The following is an 18,502-nucleotide window of genomic DNA, read 5'->3' as shown; positions in this document are numbered from 1 at the left end:
ACCAAGAGCCGTCGTCCCTGGGTGGGCTCGAACCACCAACCTTTCGGTTAACAGCCGAACGCGCTAACCGATTGCGCCACAGAGACTTCGATGCTTGGGTTAGAACAGTTTTTCAAGTGTTCTTGGGCAAAATAAAGGGAAAAGGGAAAGTGAGAGAAAAAACCAAGAACCGTCGTCCCTGGGTGGGCTCGAACCACCAACCTTTCGGTTAACAGCCGAACGCGCTAACCGATTGCGCCACAGAGACTTCGATGCTTGGGTTAAAACAGTTTGACCTGGCATTCTGGTCCCCGATTTGAATGAACAAAAATTACAGACCGTTGTGGAATTACGGCGGAATCTCTCTATGATATATGTGATTTCATGACAACCGGGTTCATCAAGCCGGGTGCGCAGTTGCTTACATGCACGACTTCGCTCAGATATTTTGATGACGTCTTATTTATGGCAGCAAATCAGATTCTTGTCACTGAGATCTGCTGCGAGGGCTGTCATAATATGGCGGCCTTAAGTTTGTTTCGTGAAGTTTTATCTGACAAATGCATTTTGAGAGTTCGGTACTGGTTTAAAACAATCACTGAACAAATAAAAAATCATTAGAACCGCATTAGCTGCTCTCCAGAAAGTTAGATTGACTTGAGCTACAAAAACACGCACCGGAAAAAAGGACGCGACTGCGCAGTGCACTCTTGGTTTAGCTGATAATCAGCTCATCACCATACGACGTAGAAGGCTCCTTGAATCTACTCAAGGTGGCCCTAACTTAAATCAGAACGCCGTAAGGATTAATTTCATATTGTTATCCGATCCTAGGGCACGACTAGATCAAAGCGGCTTGTCAAATTCGAAAAATTAACGCAGGGGAAAATTCCAGAAGGTATAATTGCATCAAACGGTACGTGCATTTAAGTGATTAAGCCAATTGAGAGTCTGGGGAAGCTGAAGCTCCTTGCGGTGAAACTGCCAACATGAAAGACTTGGTGCCACTGTCGTGCCAAGGGTACCTTCCATAGTGGAAGGAGATTCGCCAGCCAGAGGTGGCAATTTTTCACGTCGCAAAGTGGCTTTTTTACGACGCGGAATCGAGATTGGGCTTTTTGTCTTTGCTTTTGATCCTAGACTTCAGTTTCTTCAATCGACCTTTGAGATGGAGAGGCGAGAGAAAGGAGGAAAAAAATGGTCAGTTCTTTGGTAATGCGTCGCTGTATCCAATCTCCTCAGTCGCTTTGAAAAGAGTGGGCGAATTGTTAAAGTCACACCCATATTGTTTATTCCCCGACCAAAAATGACAAATTGTAAAGCACGCATTCTTGCCTTCCGCTCTCCAACGCGATAAATACAGAGTGATAGAAAGCGACAATGGAATTCTTCAAAATGTCTTTCCATCAAAGTTCATTATAACTCGTTGAAGAACTGTTCAAGTCTCGTTATAAGATTACAACTTGATGCTCGAACCTTGGGGCACCTCAAATGACATCCTTCAAATAATATGGTATTATCTTATTGACAACCCTTTGAAGCTCACCGCAGACGCTGCCAAACACATTTTAACCAATTATGAAAATATCATTCAGTGATATACAGTATTTCCAGAGGCACAGGCTTTGAATATAAATTACATTTCGAAGCAGGTCTGTGTACCAGAGACGGCGTTGACATATCAAATCGAATCAAATCACTGTCAACATATATTCACATCCAATCTTTGTCAAGGAGGTTATTCTGACGGGTTTAGCTTTGATGTGCGAACCAAGACTTCCAGTTGGCGCGGGCTGGATATACGATAGTGCTAATGGCCGCGAGTTGTTTTCGAACCGGAGACTTGTTTTTACGGAGGAGTTTCACCGGCATTCCTGCTCTTACATTAGATGTGTTCAACAATGATGTTTAAGTATTCATAAAGAACAACAATAGTTCATGAAGACCAATAAAAGTTCTATTGCTCAAAACAGACTGAAAAACGGGCTCGACCAAAGAATCAAAATCCTAAGCGCCGACACCCAGTTCAATTCATACTTTACTCGTGCAAACGGATACGGGGCTCTGTCGTGACGATGCTTGGAACGCTGTCCACGGCAGTGAGGCAGTTTCAAGAATGCAGCATCAGCTTACAAATATACGCAGGTACAGGCCGGGAAGCCGGTTTTTGCGGTCCATTTGGTAGTCAGAACCAGGTCTCATTTATCCTATAATACTCTTCCAAACGAAACCGTTTATCCTTTCCAAATTAGCCAAAGCGTCTCTGGCCAAGCAATACTTCTTTGGCATCTTAGCTGCAAAAATAGCATGTGACAAAGACACGTTTTCTTCTACACGGCGACAGCAAGTCTTTGACAAAAAGTGACACTTACTCACTACGCGGAGGACTGTGACAATTTGCAACTTGAAAATAGCTCAATCACTTTGCCTTACTGGACACAGATGCCGCAGTTATGGGTGAAAAACTGCATTTTTCGCGGTGCAAAGTTGTTTTCTGTAATGTGGACACGACCAATTTGACGTTAAGTCCTTGACTTGCGGACCCAAATTAAGGAGAGGCATGTGCCCATGCACGTCAGGATTTTCTTTTGAAAAGGCATGAGGAAAGCTAGAAGGTCTTTTTTAGATGAACGGCCGCGATATTCCTCTTCATAAAACGCGGTATACTATGTAATATGCTTTCCTCGGAACTCGAGTTTGTACTCCCTGTCCACTGTGTCTATAGACTCGATCAACGAATATTTTCCTTAGCTTACCAAAACCGTTCATTCTCATCAGTTCTGCAACGTGATTCCACATGTTTAGTTTTTATGTCATACCTGATACTTTCTGAAAGATCATGCCAGCATAGTCTCATCTTTGTGATGGTTCATGGGCTGAGATTGGCAGAATGATCATTGCAACTATCGCAGACCAAATCTGCGAGCTTCTACATGTACATTTGATTGTTCAAATATGATTTTCTGTTGTAAGATTGGATTTGGTGGAGGAAGTGCGTTAATAGCCCGACGAGAACCCAGATGGTCAGACATGGACAGTGACCGCTGACGCCCAGTCTTCGCTCGTGTCATGACACGGCCATACAAGTGAGTAACCAGCAATAAAGTCTTTTACGAGCAGGACTAATGACATTCTGTTCTTATTCGAGGGTAATCACACCAGGGTCTATCACCGGCTGACGACCAAGTGATTCCCAATCGTGAGAGGCCGACACCTCGGAGGTGCTATCCCTGATTGATGATGTGAGAGGCGAAGGGAGCTTGCGGCCAGCCGCGCCAACGACGACCCACGAGTTTTCCCGGTAATTAATTTTTACACCCCTCTACACATTTGGACGTATTCTCCACGGCATGTGTCAATTTTGCACCTTCTAATGGACAGTTCAAACACGGAGAACATGTCAAACTAAGATGGGCTGTCATAACTGGCTGTGAACGCCTGTAGCTGTGAGCGCTGAGGAGACGCTGATGGAGTGGTGAGGATACGGGGTCAACTCTTCAAATTGCGCTGACTGCTTCCCCAAGGGCGTCGGTTGGAAGAGGAAACGTGACTATCATCTGACGAGTGGAGGGAAACAGAGTTTTGTAGATGGAATATTACAAAATGATTTCGTTCTGTTTGACAAAGTAATGATACACGACATCAAGAGAACAAACAGCTTTGTACTCGAGTAACATTTTTTTTAACTTTTATTGGCCAATCGGAAGCCACCCAGTCCGGATCGCTAGTGCAGGTACCTGGGTTAGACTTCCGGTGAGTGGCACATTTGCCATTTTATGTGTAAATGTGAAAAACACTGCAAATGAAAGAAAAGAGCAGATTTTTGGCAATGAGAGCAAGGAAATGTTTTCCATCGAGGAACTATAATTGATTTCGTATAATTGACGGAGAAGACACGCTTTAAACAGCCTTTGAATCAAAGTTGGACAAACCAATCTCTCCGTGAAAACGGGAATTGAGACTGTTTAAAGTGTCACGTATTAAGATAAAATGAAATTGACTGACTGACACTGCTATTGAAATAAACCAATCGTGTCATTTTTTCCTGTCAGTATTGAAATAAGATGAAAGTTGTAACTGTACGACAGCTTTTCAGTCAGCACGTTTGTTAAATTTCAAAACCTAATGAAAAATATCTAAATCTCAAATTTTGTTTTGATACTAAAGACACAAAGAAGCCTTTTGATGCGGATAGCTTGGAGATAAACCAACCAGCGTTCTTTTCGTGATCGCCGGAACAATAGCTTAGTTTTTGTTGTCGGCGTTTAACACTTCACTCACACTTCCCAACCCGGGGGAACCACTTAGCTTTGAAGTAAACGTTTCAAAAGAAATATTGTAGGAAGTAATTATAAAATGACACCTTTGTGCAACGCTTGTGCATCTGTCATGTTTCTCTGTTGTTTTTCCACCGCGGATGGGCGGTGTAATTTAGTAGTATCTTTTTACATGCTCTAAAAAGGAGTGAGTGCAAATTATTTTTATGCTAATTACCAGCGTAGCGGATTAATGATACCCCTGCTTGTCAAAATATGGGTTCTCTGATTTCACGATTTTGACAATGTTGCGAATTATTTTCGGATTGATTGGGCTGGGGATTCGCTTGGACGCTGGTTCAAGCGAATGATTTGATTCTCAGTAATTACACTGAGATATTGAAAATTACATTTCGAGATGGATTTTGTCCTTTGTCTTGAATCTTGGCCGCCATTTGAGGATAATTTGACTTGAACCCTTGGGCAACGGTAGGATTCACTTTCACGCATTTCACCCAAAGTTTGGCACTTCAATTTCCATTATAAATACATATACATATGCGATGTAGAATGTTGGGGTTATAAAATCATCGTTTACCATTGTGAAGTTATCGTTTACCTCGTAAATATGATTGTTTACCATTGTGTAATCATGATATCTTTTAAAAATCTTTTCAGAGGGAGCAGACGGAACGGTATAGCTTTTGTTTCTGAAGTAGTTCAACAACTTTCTTCTTCATACGAAATTTATAGGTGTGCGAAGAAGAGTAATTATTTTCCTTTGTGATAACACACTTCCAGCCACTAGAAACCTGCAATTGATCCGCGAGAATTTCCCTTTCTCGCGGCGCCTTTCCCCCATTGTCATGGCAGATCATGTCCGCTTGACTGCACGGACAAACCCCAAAGCAGAATCGAGCATTTTACGATGACAGCGCGGAGCACTGATATATCCTGTCACCCTTCATATTCATCACAACTTTGATGCCTTTGTTTCCGTGACACGTCAACACAAGAAGCGAAAACACAAACTTCGTTTTCGAGAGGAAAATTGGTAAAAAGCTTCGCTGATGCGATTGTCTTGTGACGTCACATTAGCGTCAATCAAATTCTTGTTTGTGAAAAAGTAGTCCGGGTTCTTTTGCTTCATATGCGTGGTCAGGTGTGCGGAAGAAGTGCAAGCGCGCAAAAATATTGTGAAGGGGACCGGCGCCGGTTAATTATTTTACAGGTTTCGGTCATGGGCTTACTTTCCTAGCATGTCGACAAAAAACTAATGACATTATGGTTTTATCCTGAAATCTAACCCAACACAGGACATAGGTCGGCGGCAGATTTTTAGATTCCTTCAGGCGTCGCACGGTGTAAATTATCGCAATAATGCCGGCTGAATTAGTGCTTTGATCACCAGTATAGCGGAGAAAATAACATGACATCTGACCTCAGGCGACAGGGTAATCATCTACCTTTGATGTTTTTGCCAATCACAGTGATTTAAGATGATCGTAATAGACTTTTAAGCTGTCCGCTTCGCCTGGGTCGGGAGACCACACGGCGCAACATTCGACCGACAATATTTCAATGAATTTCACCAGGGATAGCTCCTTTGTTTTCGTCCATAATGTGTCAAATGGGTGTAACCTGCCCCCTGGTTGCTCCGAGCGACACGTCTGCTTTGATATCGAAGCCATCTTTCGCCATGAACAGCAGATTTGTTGGGCGGGTCTCGGCGCTCGAACCTCTGGCGGTGTCTTCCGTTCGACCACGTGATGGGCGTCATGGAACCCGAGTGTTCCTTTTCCATTCTTCTCACACTGAACTCCTTTTCCCCTTTCTTCCCGAGCTTACGAACTTCAAGTTCCCGAATTTGCGATAGTCATTATTTATCGCGAAAATGGAGCGAACTTGGTAAGGGAAGCAGCGCAACCTCCAAGTGGTGTACCTACACCAAACATAAATTACTGACACGTCTCTCAACTTTTTTTATGTTATGGTATCGGATTTTGACCCCGGTGGCGTTAGGATATATTGGCCCTTTGAAGTCGTGAACACGTCAGCTGAACCCCAAGCTGCCAACAACCTTTGAAATGGAGCTGCATAGCGGAGACGGCTAATAAGATATGCTAACCATAGAAAAGAGAAGAAATATACATGTAAACACTAGTCACTTTTGGTTGAATCTGCCCACCACTTGGAAACTCAACTGGTGTTGGCGAAGAATCCTCAGAATCAAAGATGGACAAAATGTGGTCATTTCCGGAAGAAAATCCCAAAACGCCCGCTATTGTCAATTTTACTCTCTACAATCGCATCTCGAATGCGTTTCAGAAGGAGCTCCCTTTTGCAATGTCACTTCCATAGGGCGGGTCGTGAGGTTGTCCACCTGAATGTGAGCTACCAAGTTATTAAGTTTAGTCTTAATGCTGTGGTCAGGACAGTTCGTCATAAGTCGACATTTCCTTTCAGATAAGAAGACGGTTGTCCACTCACTGGCCACCGGTGGTGGTGCGTCCTATCCAATTGGACGCAGTCACGCAATCATGTGACCAGTGTCCATTACTTGTTCAGCAGACGACAGGTTAATGAAGATCCCCTGACAAGCAATAATCACCCGTCTTCATAATAATGTATGGCTGTAATTAGCCTGGTTTTATGAAGATTAATACGCCTTGATTTAATGACAAAGATAGGTACTCAATATCAGTAATAATGACAGGATATTCTGTGGTTTCCGTTATTGTGAGATTTTGTCTTTGTTTCGTCTTGATACTTTCTGTAGGCTTACATGTATCTATCAAAGAATTTGAATGTCGAGTGGCGTGCCACATTCATTATCCTGGCGTCAGCAGCATCAGCATCAACATCACCTCTCATCCCTCACATTGAATGCGGTGCGGTTTAAGGGTGCTCACCAAGAAACCTAGAAAGAAACCTCGGGTTATCACGATGTACACCGCCGGAAAAATGAGATCAGTGGTGCAATGCATTGTGTAGTTTGCGCGAAACCGAATTCCAAGATGGCTGCGTAGCGGCCATTTTGGGAAGCTAGTTGTGCACGGTGCTGGTTTGCGATAAGAATAGGGTGCAGATGCAGGGTCTTTCGGATGATACTATTTGACCTTGAAACTTACATAACGGAGGCACACACATTCTCAATAAAGAAATTACCTTGATTACAGTTTTGGCAGGCCAACTCAATAGATATTGACGGTATTAGAGCTTTTTTTGACCAAAACATTAGATAAGACGACCTTTGCTATGATCATTTCCCATGCACCTACGTCAATCCCAAAGTTCTGTGATTAAGTGCTGTCGCCGTCTACCACATCATGGTAATGCCTAAGGGTATGTATACCCGCGTGCAACACTCAGATCAAGCAAACTTCAAAAGCTGCTGCCTCTTCACGTAGCTTTCAGAAAGTCCTCCGGCCCCGCCTGCCAATTTCACAACCCATCTGCTTATGGCTACGAACCCTAATAGCTAAATAGATAATTGAGAAGATCGCTGTCACTCCCAACAGGGATACCCAATAGTCATTGATTAAACAATTCAGCCTTAACTTCACAAGATGGTGTGAAATTAACTCCAATCTTTCCCATTCTAACCAACGCTATTAAATCATCAACGGATGGATGGGCGAGTCGTTTGCCCTGCGGCGAGTGCTGGAGGCGGCTCCGCACTCGGCCGCGGGCGTCGTGACTGATGGATGGCTGTGCGGAGGGGATGACTTGTCTCGGGCAGGGCTCCACAAAAAAGCGGTTATAATCCTCTGGTATGAACCGCCCTGGGTGCTATTATCGGTAGATGCTGATGGACGGTTTTGGAAGGATTTGTCACTTTTTCCTCAGGAGCAGTAGAACCATAATGATCTCCCGTCGTATTTTGGCAAATCAGACACTCGGAATCATGTTTCTGCAGCGCAGGAAGCAGAATTGGGGGCTGCTGATTGGTCACTAAGACTGGAAGTTTTACTAGTAACATTCTGCTTGACCCGGTGGAATGCAATGAGGAAGTACAACGGCCTGGACTGATCGTCGTCGGTACCTTGCTGAGACAGCGCCACCTCCTAAAGCCATATCAGAGAAAAAAAAGCATCAAAGAACCGAATAACCCAGGGACCCCTGCATGATGGATGCGTTTCTTGACAAAATTGACTTCGCGTCTCGGATCTTGGGGATGGTAAAAACATTTGCTGACCCATCATCAGTGAGATTCTAAGGTGAGAGGTCGCTTGAGATCGATGGTCACGATGATCAAGTTGATTGATAGCTGCCCTGAGACGATGGAGCCATGTCTTGGCATGATGTTCTCTCTCGATAGGCTATTAGTATAGGAAAGAAGGCTTTATCCATTGAAAGATTCCACTCACAACATAAGAGATTGCTGGCAGTGATCTAATGGTATGAGGTCATCTTCTCATTACCATTAATTGCCATAGCTCAAAGAAAGAGCGTGATTCCTCTACACCTCACTGACAAGGAACTGGCAAATGAAAGATATCGCTTATCTTATTGGAACCGAGTCAAACATCTTCACACAATGCTCCACCATGGTCAAGTCCCGTTAACGAGGCAGCGTATTGGACTTATTGCAATAGCGGTAAGATGATGGCAAAGAGAGAACATTGTATAATTGTAGAAAATGCAACGTCTATCACATTTTCATCTAACTTTGATGGGTGTCTTTTTGACATGGGAACAGTCCAGTAGAAATCTCCACCCATTGCTCTCCCGGACCAGTGGGTTCCTCGATACCCATGGGAGCATAGATCATTGGGAGGATGCAAAGGAACAGTCCAGTCATTGCTCTCCACAACCAGTAGCCTCGGTTCGCACAGGAGCATAGATCATGGGGAGGATGCAAAGGAACAGTCCAGTCATTGCTCTCCCGTACCAGTAGCTTGGTACCCTTGGTAGCAGAGCAGATGGGGAGGATGCAATAGAACTGTCCACCCATTGGTCTCCCGAAAAATCCCATTTGAGCATAGATCGAGGGAGGATTAAATAGAACAGTCCCGTCATTGCTCTTCCCAAACAGTAGCTTCCTCGGTTCGCACAGGAGCAAAGATCATGGGGAGGATGCAAGAGAACAGTCCAGTCATTGCTCTTCCCAAACAGTAGCTTCCTCGGTTCGCACAGGAGCAAAGATCATGGGGAGGATGCAAGAGAACAGTCCCGTCATTGCTCTTCCCAAACAGTAGCTTCCTCGGTTCGCACAGGAGCAAAGATCATGGGGAGGATGCAAGAGAACAGTCCAGTCATTGCTCTTCCCAAACAGTAGCCTCCTCGGTTCGCACAGGAGCAAAGATCATGGGGAGGATGCAAGAGAATAGTCCAGTCATTGCTCTCCACAACCAGTAGCTTCCTCGGTTCGCACAGGAGCGAAGATCATGAGGAGGATGCAAGAGAACAGTCCAGTCATTGCTATCCAAAACAAGTACTTCCTAAGAACCCATGGCAGCATAGATCATGGGGAGGATGCTAGCGAAATTACCCGACCATCCCAAGACCGGAGGCAGACCCCGGACATCAGTTAAGCATACTAATCGGAGAACAAAGATTGATGATACATAGTCACTGATCTCCTTACGTCCCCTAAGTGTCTGACCAACGTTGACTCTAGTTAGGAAGAGAGGGATCGTTGCTGAGGAATAATGGAAAGTGACCAGGGGCAGGAAGATAAATTGGCTAACTGAGACAGGTCGATTGGGCAAGGTATTTGCTCACGGGCTATAAGGTGGTTATATTGGCTAGTTAGGAGAAACAAGATGATACACTATGGCCCAGGTGTTTGCATTAGTAACACAGGGAGTGATTTGTATGCCTGGTGATTTATAGGGTATACGGTGTTAGAATGACTGATAGATCCACCAGTGCAAATTGTTCATCACCGTCCCTATTTCCTAGCGAGGCTAAGTAGGATAAATCAAGAGACAGTGTATAGCAATGTCACAAGGAAGGAGTTGTCTTATGTCGATATGCCAAATGGTAATCAGCTGGAAAAAAATGATCGAATTTTCCCGGCATTTACATGTAACACGCTGTGTACCTTTCGCCTGTTTTGACCCTCCCCTGATTACATGCACGGGGTAGGTCAGATTAAGTTACACACCGTGGCCGATAGGGGTCCTATCTCACAATTAACATCGAAACTATATACAACCCAGGCCCAAACACATGAAGACTTCCAATTCGACCCACAATCGCCAGCCTATGGTCCCCTCCACGCCGAATGTCGGGACAAATTTCACCAGGGCACGAAACCTATCAAATAAAGAATTGGTAAAGCGCCATTGTCAAGAAAAGTGCGCAGCGATTTGTTTCTGTTTGTGCGAATCTTGTCGGCGATTGAGCACCATTAGGCTTTGGTAGACACCTGCCAAACGGCGTCATTTTGTAGGCAAGGCCCATTAGTAGTGATGGGGTGATAATTGATAAACTGTTATTGCTCCTTCCCCATGTGAATCAAATAGATGATGATGTAAAGTATTGACTACAGGAAACGATAGATCTCCTAATCGCTCCATCTTGTTGCTAACATTTAGATTGGACAATCTCAGATTGCGATTTGGCTAGCGTTGTTGATGGTCATCAGTTACTGGAGACGTTATCGCCTTGTGACGTCTCTAACATGGACATTCCGCACTTAGTGTCACTCCCACTTGTAATGACATTCTGTTACTTAAATGGGGACTACGGAATGCAGATCCGCTACCCTCCACAACCAAACCCGGATCTATTTCTTTTTGAGTTGGGCCAAACCAAAATTTGAGACTCCGCAAAGGGGTAGTGAGAAGATTGGTCTCGAGCCTACCTCTCCTTCTCGAGAAAGTTATTCTTGGGTTGGCTAATAGGAGTCGCACCACGCGATTATCAATCACGGCGGCCATTTTGAAGGACATTTTCACCTCTTTATGATTCTGTCCATTTTCTGGAAAAGAACAGTAAAACAGACGAAGATGAGTCCACCTATTTGTTAATATGATCGATGATGCCATCACGCTTATACATCACCCCCAGTTTTGATCTAGACGGTACATTAACAAATAAGAACATTCTTTTGACAGATTCTCACTTAGTTTTGACAAGAAGCAAATGTGGTAGTTAGGAGCTCAAATGAAAGTCATCCAGAGGGTTTTATGGGCTAGCCTCATATGATATATGCGCTCCTTAGGACAAATGGCTTGACTGCACCTGCCAAGATGACAAATATCACTGAACACATCCTGCCGGAACAAAAGTGTACCGCCCTCTTCTGGAAGCGATTCGCGGCTTGAATATTAATGGGAATTCGTGAGGAAATCTGCCAGGTTATGCAAATGTGTTTTACAACATCTCATAAGTGGAGTCCTGTAGGATATATTAAAGGGACAACTTAGGCGTTAGTTAGGAGGTTAATACCCCTGCCCGCCACCGTGCGCCGTCACATGTATCACAACACCAAAGGTGACATCTAATAAATGTTTTTCGCTTGGATTGCGAGGCGGTTTTGGACATGGCTTGTGAATTTCAGGTAAGCCTCCTCGCTTGGATTGCGAGACGGTTTTGGACATGGCTTGTGAATTTCAGGTAAGCCTCCTCGCTTGGATTGCGAGACGGTTTTGGACATGGCTTGTGAATTTCCAGTTCAGGTAAGCCTCCTCGCTTGGATTGCGAGGCGGTTTTGGACATGGCTTGTGAATTTCAGGTAAGCCTACGGTTACATTTCGTTCTGGTGCACTGTTACTTGCAGTTTAGTGATTAGTCAAGTAGCCTGTTTGGAGAAATCAGGGTCCAGCTAGAAGTAATTTTTGAAAGAAAAACAACATATCTCACACCCAGCTTGTCGCTTTAAGGATGCTTCCGAATCCGCAATAGCTCTTATATTTCCATGTTTATTGATGTCATCTCGCCCAGGAGAATCGCCAGTAAATTTAAGTTGACATGGACCTTAATTTCTACGGCCATCTGAGAAATGATTAGTTGTTCACTGGGGGTCTGTAAGCCAGATCGCCCGGAAAAATTTGAAAGTAAAACAGCATAGTCATAAATTAACTTGTCATTGGTTTAAACGAGGAGCAGTGAATGGGAAAAGTGGTACGAGGGGTTTTATCGCTAGTAATTACGCTACGTATTTCCCAGTAATAACTGCCAGTTGAGCGAATGTGAGGTGAATTATGATGCTCTTTATTCGCAGTCATCTATCATAGAGAATTGTGCAATAAATTATTAAACCCTTAATTCTTTATCATTTATCATTCTCGCTTTATAAAGGCAATTAAACCCGTCAAGTTCGGAACTGGGGCTCGTCAATCATTTTATAATATTCATCTAATATCTACGTGGCATTTTGATGGTTTTGACAAATACCAAGTTTGCCGGGATCAGTCGCGCGTGGGGCTGGTCTGCGTTTGAAATATTGAAATTTCATATTCTTGGGACCAACCACCGAGAACAAAGGAGTCCAGAAACTACACCTACCTGATTCAGAAGGGAATGTCATGGAAAATGAATGTGACTTTGTCGTGTTTTTAACATCTGATAATTACACTTCATTCAAATCGATAATGTGATATATCAAAATGAGTGATTGGCGTTTGCAAATATGAACTGACGCATTCAGACCTGTGTTTTGTCAATGTCAGAATACAACAAGCTGGTTATATTTCATGTTCAGTTGGTTAGAAGTAAACTAAAAGAGTATATTGTCTGTATATACATCGTAGATTATAGACTTGGAGAGTCAGATAACAGTAACTCTTTGGGAGAGCCAAATATGTAATGACGGTAAAGACAACAATGCATTTGGAGAGCCAGATATTATGTAAACGGTCACGACGAAAAAGCATTTGGCGAGTAGATATCTGATAACGCAAAGACTAGAGTGTATTTGGAGAACAGCTTCTAGGTCAGTAGAGAGGTTGCCTTGTCTTTTCGCGAGTGGCTCCAGTTTCTTCTTCCACTGTTCAACCCAAATTTGTCAACAAATACCCCTTTCTCCCCCGTCAGTGGAATCCTCTATTGCATAAAATAAAGTTATGAAATAACGAACGCACTCTAAAGTTTATATCTGACATGTCTGAATCATTTTTAGATGATTACTCTGATATATCGTATTCAGAATTCATGTTCCTAATTAGTGTATTTATTCAATCTATCATCATCACCACTTAATACTGCGCTCATTAAGTGAATAAGGGTGACCCTAGATCATCGTATATCATAAATAATTCCATGTTTGTGAGGTCGTTATGTTCATTGACGCAGCGATCCTTTGTGAGTTTCCTGACTTGCTATGGTATTAAATTCTCCTTGGTTTTAACATGCTCAGTGGGCAAATGACTGCACTCAAAATGGTCTTAAAATAAGTATGCACAAACTTTGACAAATAGCTCCCTGTATAGGCCACCATCTTGATGTTTACACTCATTTCTCATTGAATGAACATCTCCTAAAAGTTGCTCATTGAAGCTCTGAGAAGTGTAAGCACAAACGCAAAATGAATTTTGGTCCAAGGACCTTTGGGGTTCCGTTCTCTGTGCTTCCAATAGCTTTCTAGGTTCTTTTCCACTCCTGACCTTCCATTTTGCCTTCAAGGTCAAACCAACCTCACGTGATTTCAAGATGGCGGCTCTAATTATTTCCTCGGTGCAGAAGGTGATGCCGGCAATGAAGTACATTTCATGATTGGCTCTCGATGACGGTGATCTTATCATGTACGGGATAATAAATTAGGAAGACAGTGACCCCTTAAACCGTAGTTAATATGTCATCAACGATGGAACAGCGGCAAGCACATGAGTCATGTACATCCGCCTCGAAATTGTACATTATAATTCATTTTTAATTCGTTTCTGATTTTGAATAAATGTGAATAATTACAGCATTTGTCGTCGAGACTGCCTACGCTAGAGAGCTGAGAAGCAGGGAGGGTTCTCTTGTGCGAACAAGGGACAGTCATAATATCATTATATAAGGAACATCGACTTTAAATAAGAAGCGTTACTTTTTCTGTCTATATAGGATTTAAAGACCTCTGACAGATGATTTCGTGGATATTTTTCTCTGTGTGCTCCCAGCTGAAACATTCATGGCCACAAAGCAAGATGCACACTGACAGCCAGATATTGGCCTTTCCAAAAAGGATCAGCAAAATAGCGGGGCTAAAGCAGAGGGTCATTGGATTCGAATCTCAGTGGAGAAGCTGTCACTCTCCTTTTTTGCACTGGTCAAGAAAAAGGAAACCTGACTTAGCGTTGTCTGGTTGAATCATGTCAGGGTGCTAACGGCTGTCTTAACGAACTACTCTGGTGTCTTGTTGGTCAAGGGTAGGGGAGTGTTTTCATGCCCTTAACGCTGGATCGAACGGACTTGGACGTCTCGTAGATGATAGGCCATGCTTTTAGGTCGATGGAATCGTCTTCCTGTGGGCAAAAGTTTGATTTTGCCAGAAAACGCCAGGCTGACTTTCGATGACTTGCTGCAACATCCATTGGTGTTCACGGTTGTCTTGACCAATAATAAATTCTGGGCCATCCGATGCGTGTACAACTGATGCGACGTTTTTCAGAGCGGACAAGCTTTTACAAATAACTGTTTTCTGCTAAAGTTTCGAGGAACAAGATAAAATTAAAGTTCTCATGCAAAAACTGACAAGAAATGCATTTCCTTTATTGCCTTTAACATGATTATTGGCAAAATCACTTCCCATATTTTCACAAAGGAACACCTCGGATTATTTGCAAATTATTTCAGAAGATTAAAGGTGTCATAAAAAAACTCTCTTTCAAGTATTTTACGTTGAGAATGTGAATTCCACTTCAGCTAGGAGATGAGGTAGCACTTCAAATAATGCTTTGATCAAGCCTGGTAATGGAGTTTCATTTTGTTCTTTTCAATAATAATCTCACCTCTGGCACAAACAAAATGAAAGATGAAATGACATAAAATCTTTTTTTTCACAAAGAATGCTTTGAAATATAAGGCGGGATGCCACTATTGAAAGTTTTTGCCGAAAATAATGAAGAATCGTGCCAAACTACCGGAAGATTAACTTCAAAATGGCGTCGAAATCCGGTTTCAACTGCCTTGGGGAGCAGACGAGAGTGACAACAATTGGCAGACGACGTCGAGAAAGTGAATGGCGGTCGCTTTACTGGTAACTGAATTCTTCCCATCCGTCCCCTGCCAATCTGTCATGCCCAATGGACATCCTCCTTGCCATTAGCCCTGACGGTTTATTTCACTGAATCTTGCCGCAGTTTTACCCCTGTGGCTACAGGGAAACGAGATTACCCTTGTTGTGGGCTCTCAGTCCCCGAGCTCCCGCGCAAGACAAATGTGGACCTCTTTGATCGTAATCGCGTTTACGAGGATTCTCTGATGATCAAATTTTCTAATAGCCAGATTCATTTACTTTGTTATATGTTTTATTAGCCCGCGAGTGGAATATTTTAGCTTTGGTAACTTCTTACTAATAGATTTACCGATGAGGGTGAAGTTTCAGGAGGTTTTATATGAGGCTCGCCTCGTGTTCCTGGCAGATTAAGTAACGCATTGTGACAATATGAATTTGCTCTTCCTGTCCACTCCCTTGATGAAACAACTGTAAGAGGCTTTCAATAAAGTATGCAACAAATACCATATGACGTGGCTTCAGAAGCAATGTTCATCTCGACCTCATATTGATGTATACTCGTAGAGTCTTAAGAGAAACTGGGTAAGATTAAATCCCGGAGTTACAAATGGGGCGCTTATAACAACCTCTACAGTGCACATATTGATCAAATGGTTTGTTGTCTGGCTCGTTTCCTATTTCTTCTCTCAAAATCTTCTTCAAGTTGATTGATGATGTTCATTTTATCACAAACTACAACCGGATTTTGTCATTGTCACGTCAATGATGTCAACTTATTCAACAAGAATACCGGTAAAAAACCTATCAAATTCTATGATTCAAACAGGAACATCTTCCAGAAAGATAACCACAATCATTCGATGTGCAGAACTGCAAAATGGCAAATTTTGTGTTTTCCTTTTGATCCGTCTTCTTTCAGCACCAAGTTAGTTGCGAGTTCCCTCGCCAGAGGTCATTACCTAAGTGTTGTCAGCGACCGGAACTGGCGAAGATGGCACCCCTGGAATACAAATTACTCTTACCGAACATGAAATATACCAGAATAAGAACATTTTGACACGCCACTTCATTAAGTGCCTTGTATATCTTCGTGCTGCCAAGTCGGATTCGCCAACCCATCCATGCAAGTTAGATCCTAATTGAAGGCTCTGTTGTAATTAATGGGGATGGCGGTCTTTATGATGACTAGTAGCCACCAATCCTCATTCCAAGCAGCAATATGCTCCATCGATCACACTGACATATTGCTGGACATCAAGAGCACGGGTTTATTGTCTTCCCTTATTCCATTATCACACAATAACCCAAGCCTGCCACGGCTTATAAAGTGCAAGGATAACTCATCGTTTATGTCAAAAAGCTACAAGCTGACCATTTGGGGAGCTTGGACTGTAGCCATTACGTTCAATCCATCATCTTTGTAAGACGTTTAGTATTATCATACTGGACATCCCTAAGCTAGGATTTGGCTGTACCATGAAAGATGTCCATTCGGGACTGGAATATTCGATATGAAAACATAAATGGTTTTGACCCGGCGGCGGCTTGGGACACAAGGAGGTTATAAGACGTCGCTCCTCGTCAGGGAGTTGTTTCATAATGCATTGCACCAAAGGTAAAAACCTCAGAGAATCTATTTTTCGAAATATTTTGTTAACGTGCCGAACGAGACGTTACTCCAGGGACATGACGAACATTACTTGAAGCTTTGCAGGTGTTCTAACGAGAAACTGTGACAAAACATCCCAATTCTTCTGCTGTTAAGAGGAATGTTCTTATCGACAACCAGCTTCACCATCCCTGTCAAGATGGCGGTCTGGACGTTTGTTTGAGACCAACAGATTGTTCCTCCGCGTGATGAGGTCAACGATACACATCCTTACAGAGCAGGCCTCTGTATCGCTCCTTAAATACACCCAATCGATGAGAGTGTGAGAGTTTGTTTACTCTTGAAGACGAGTTTCGTTGACCCTCATCACACGGATTGTTTATGCAATAATGCAATGATTTTCATCCACATGAATTGAACTTGCCTGATTCCCGGTAACTCGTTGATGGACCAAGCATCAACACACAAGTTGTTGACTCCACGACGCCGACCCTTTGTTACTCCAACTTCGTCGAGGCTCTGATATTACAGAATGGGGGAAAGAAGCAAGGCAAACAACCTCGGATTCAGGATCTGCATAGTTTTCTGTTTGCACGATATTTGAGTGCTAAGTTTTTTTTAGCAAGGACGACACCATCGGGAACAAGGTTTGCCAATAAACCAGGCGGCAAGGCTGCTAGGAAACAACGCTATCGCCAAGTTGTCTCGGAAGAATCTTTTGTAGACATAAAACTGACACGGATAATGAAAATAAACCATGAGAAATGAGCGCCTCTCGTCCCTTTATCATAAATCACAGTTATCCCATTCCCCTAACAATTAACGCTGCCAGCACATCAAGCATTTGTCAAGAATCGCTCGAGAAAGTTTGGTTTGACCACATCTCGTGATTTATCGCATGGGTTTATCGTTCTCGCGGGAGCAATAATATTTTAATCATTTCGGTGTTATAGCCCTTGTTACTCATAAAATCCCTTTTCTTGATTAATCACAGAAAATTTATTGTGACTTAAATGACGTTCCAATGGCACTTAATTTTCCGCGCGAGTTCCAATGCTGGTCGTATCGTCTGCTTTGGAAATGTACGCCATAATCTCATTATAGGATGGTAGATGAAAATTAATGGGCTTGGTCATAAGTTTTGGTCGCGCGCCCGTCCATCATGGCCGATTGATGACATTTTCGAGCAGCCTGGGGCTTCCGCTATTAGGCCACAGATCATGCGCAATAACGACTGCTATGATTCTTGGCGAATCTCCGGATTCTTCCTGGAGATTGTCGACCATTAATTATCCGGAATCAGCTTACGATCAGGTAATGATGGAGGTATGCTTCATCAGCGCCGAAGAACAATGATGAATTCTTCCGAGGTTCCGCCAGGAACAAGATATCGAATCGTGCTGGATCCTTCAAGCTGGCTCATCACAGAATGTCACCGATATAGGAATGGATCAGCGGAAAAAATATATGAAAGATGGCGGTCGATCTAAAACATGGCCGAAAACCCAGTGGCATCCTTTTCGGAAACTATTGAAAGTCGTC

At 43.2% G+C, this 18,502-nt stretch overlaps 2 non-coding genes across 2 annotated transcripts; both read right to left on the bottom strand.

Annotated features, from left to right (window-relative positions):
- Positions 1–12: 12 nt before the first annotated feature.
- Trnan-guu (transfer RNA asparagine (anticodon GUU)) lies at positions 13–86 on the bottom strand. The gene has a single exon. It is a non-coding gene; the product is annotated as a tRNA-Asn (tRNA).
- An 87-nt stretch (positions 87–173) lies between these two features.
- Trnan-guu (transfer RNA asparagine (anticodon GUU)) lies at positions 174–247 on the bottom strand. The gene has a single exon. It is a non-coding gene; the product is annotated as a tRNA-Asn (tRNA).
- Positions 248–18,502: the final 18,255 nt, after the last annotated feature.

Source organism: Lineus longissimus, chromosome 1 (assembly GCF_910592395.1).
Source record: "Lineus longissimus chromosome 1, tnLinLong1.2, whole genome shotgun sequence".
Taxonomy (NCBI): domain Eukaryota; kingdom Metazoa; phylum Nemertea; class Pilidiophora; order Heteronemertea; family Lineidae; genus Lineus; species Lineus longissimus.
Note: the sequence above shows the minus strand (reverse complement) of the source record. Positions and strands in the feature narration are given on the sequence as shown.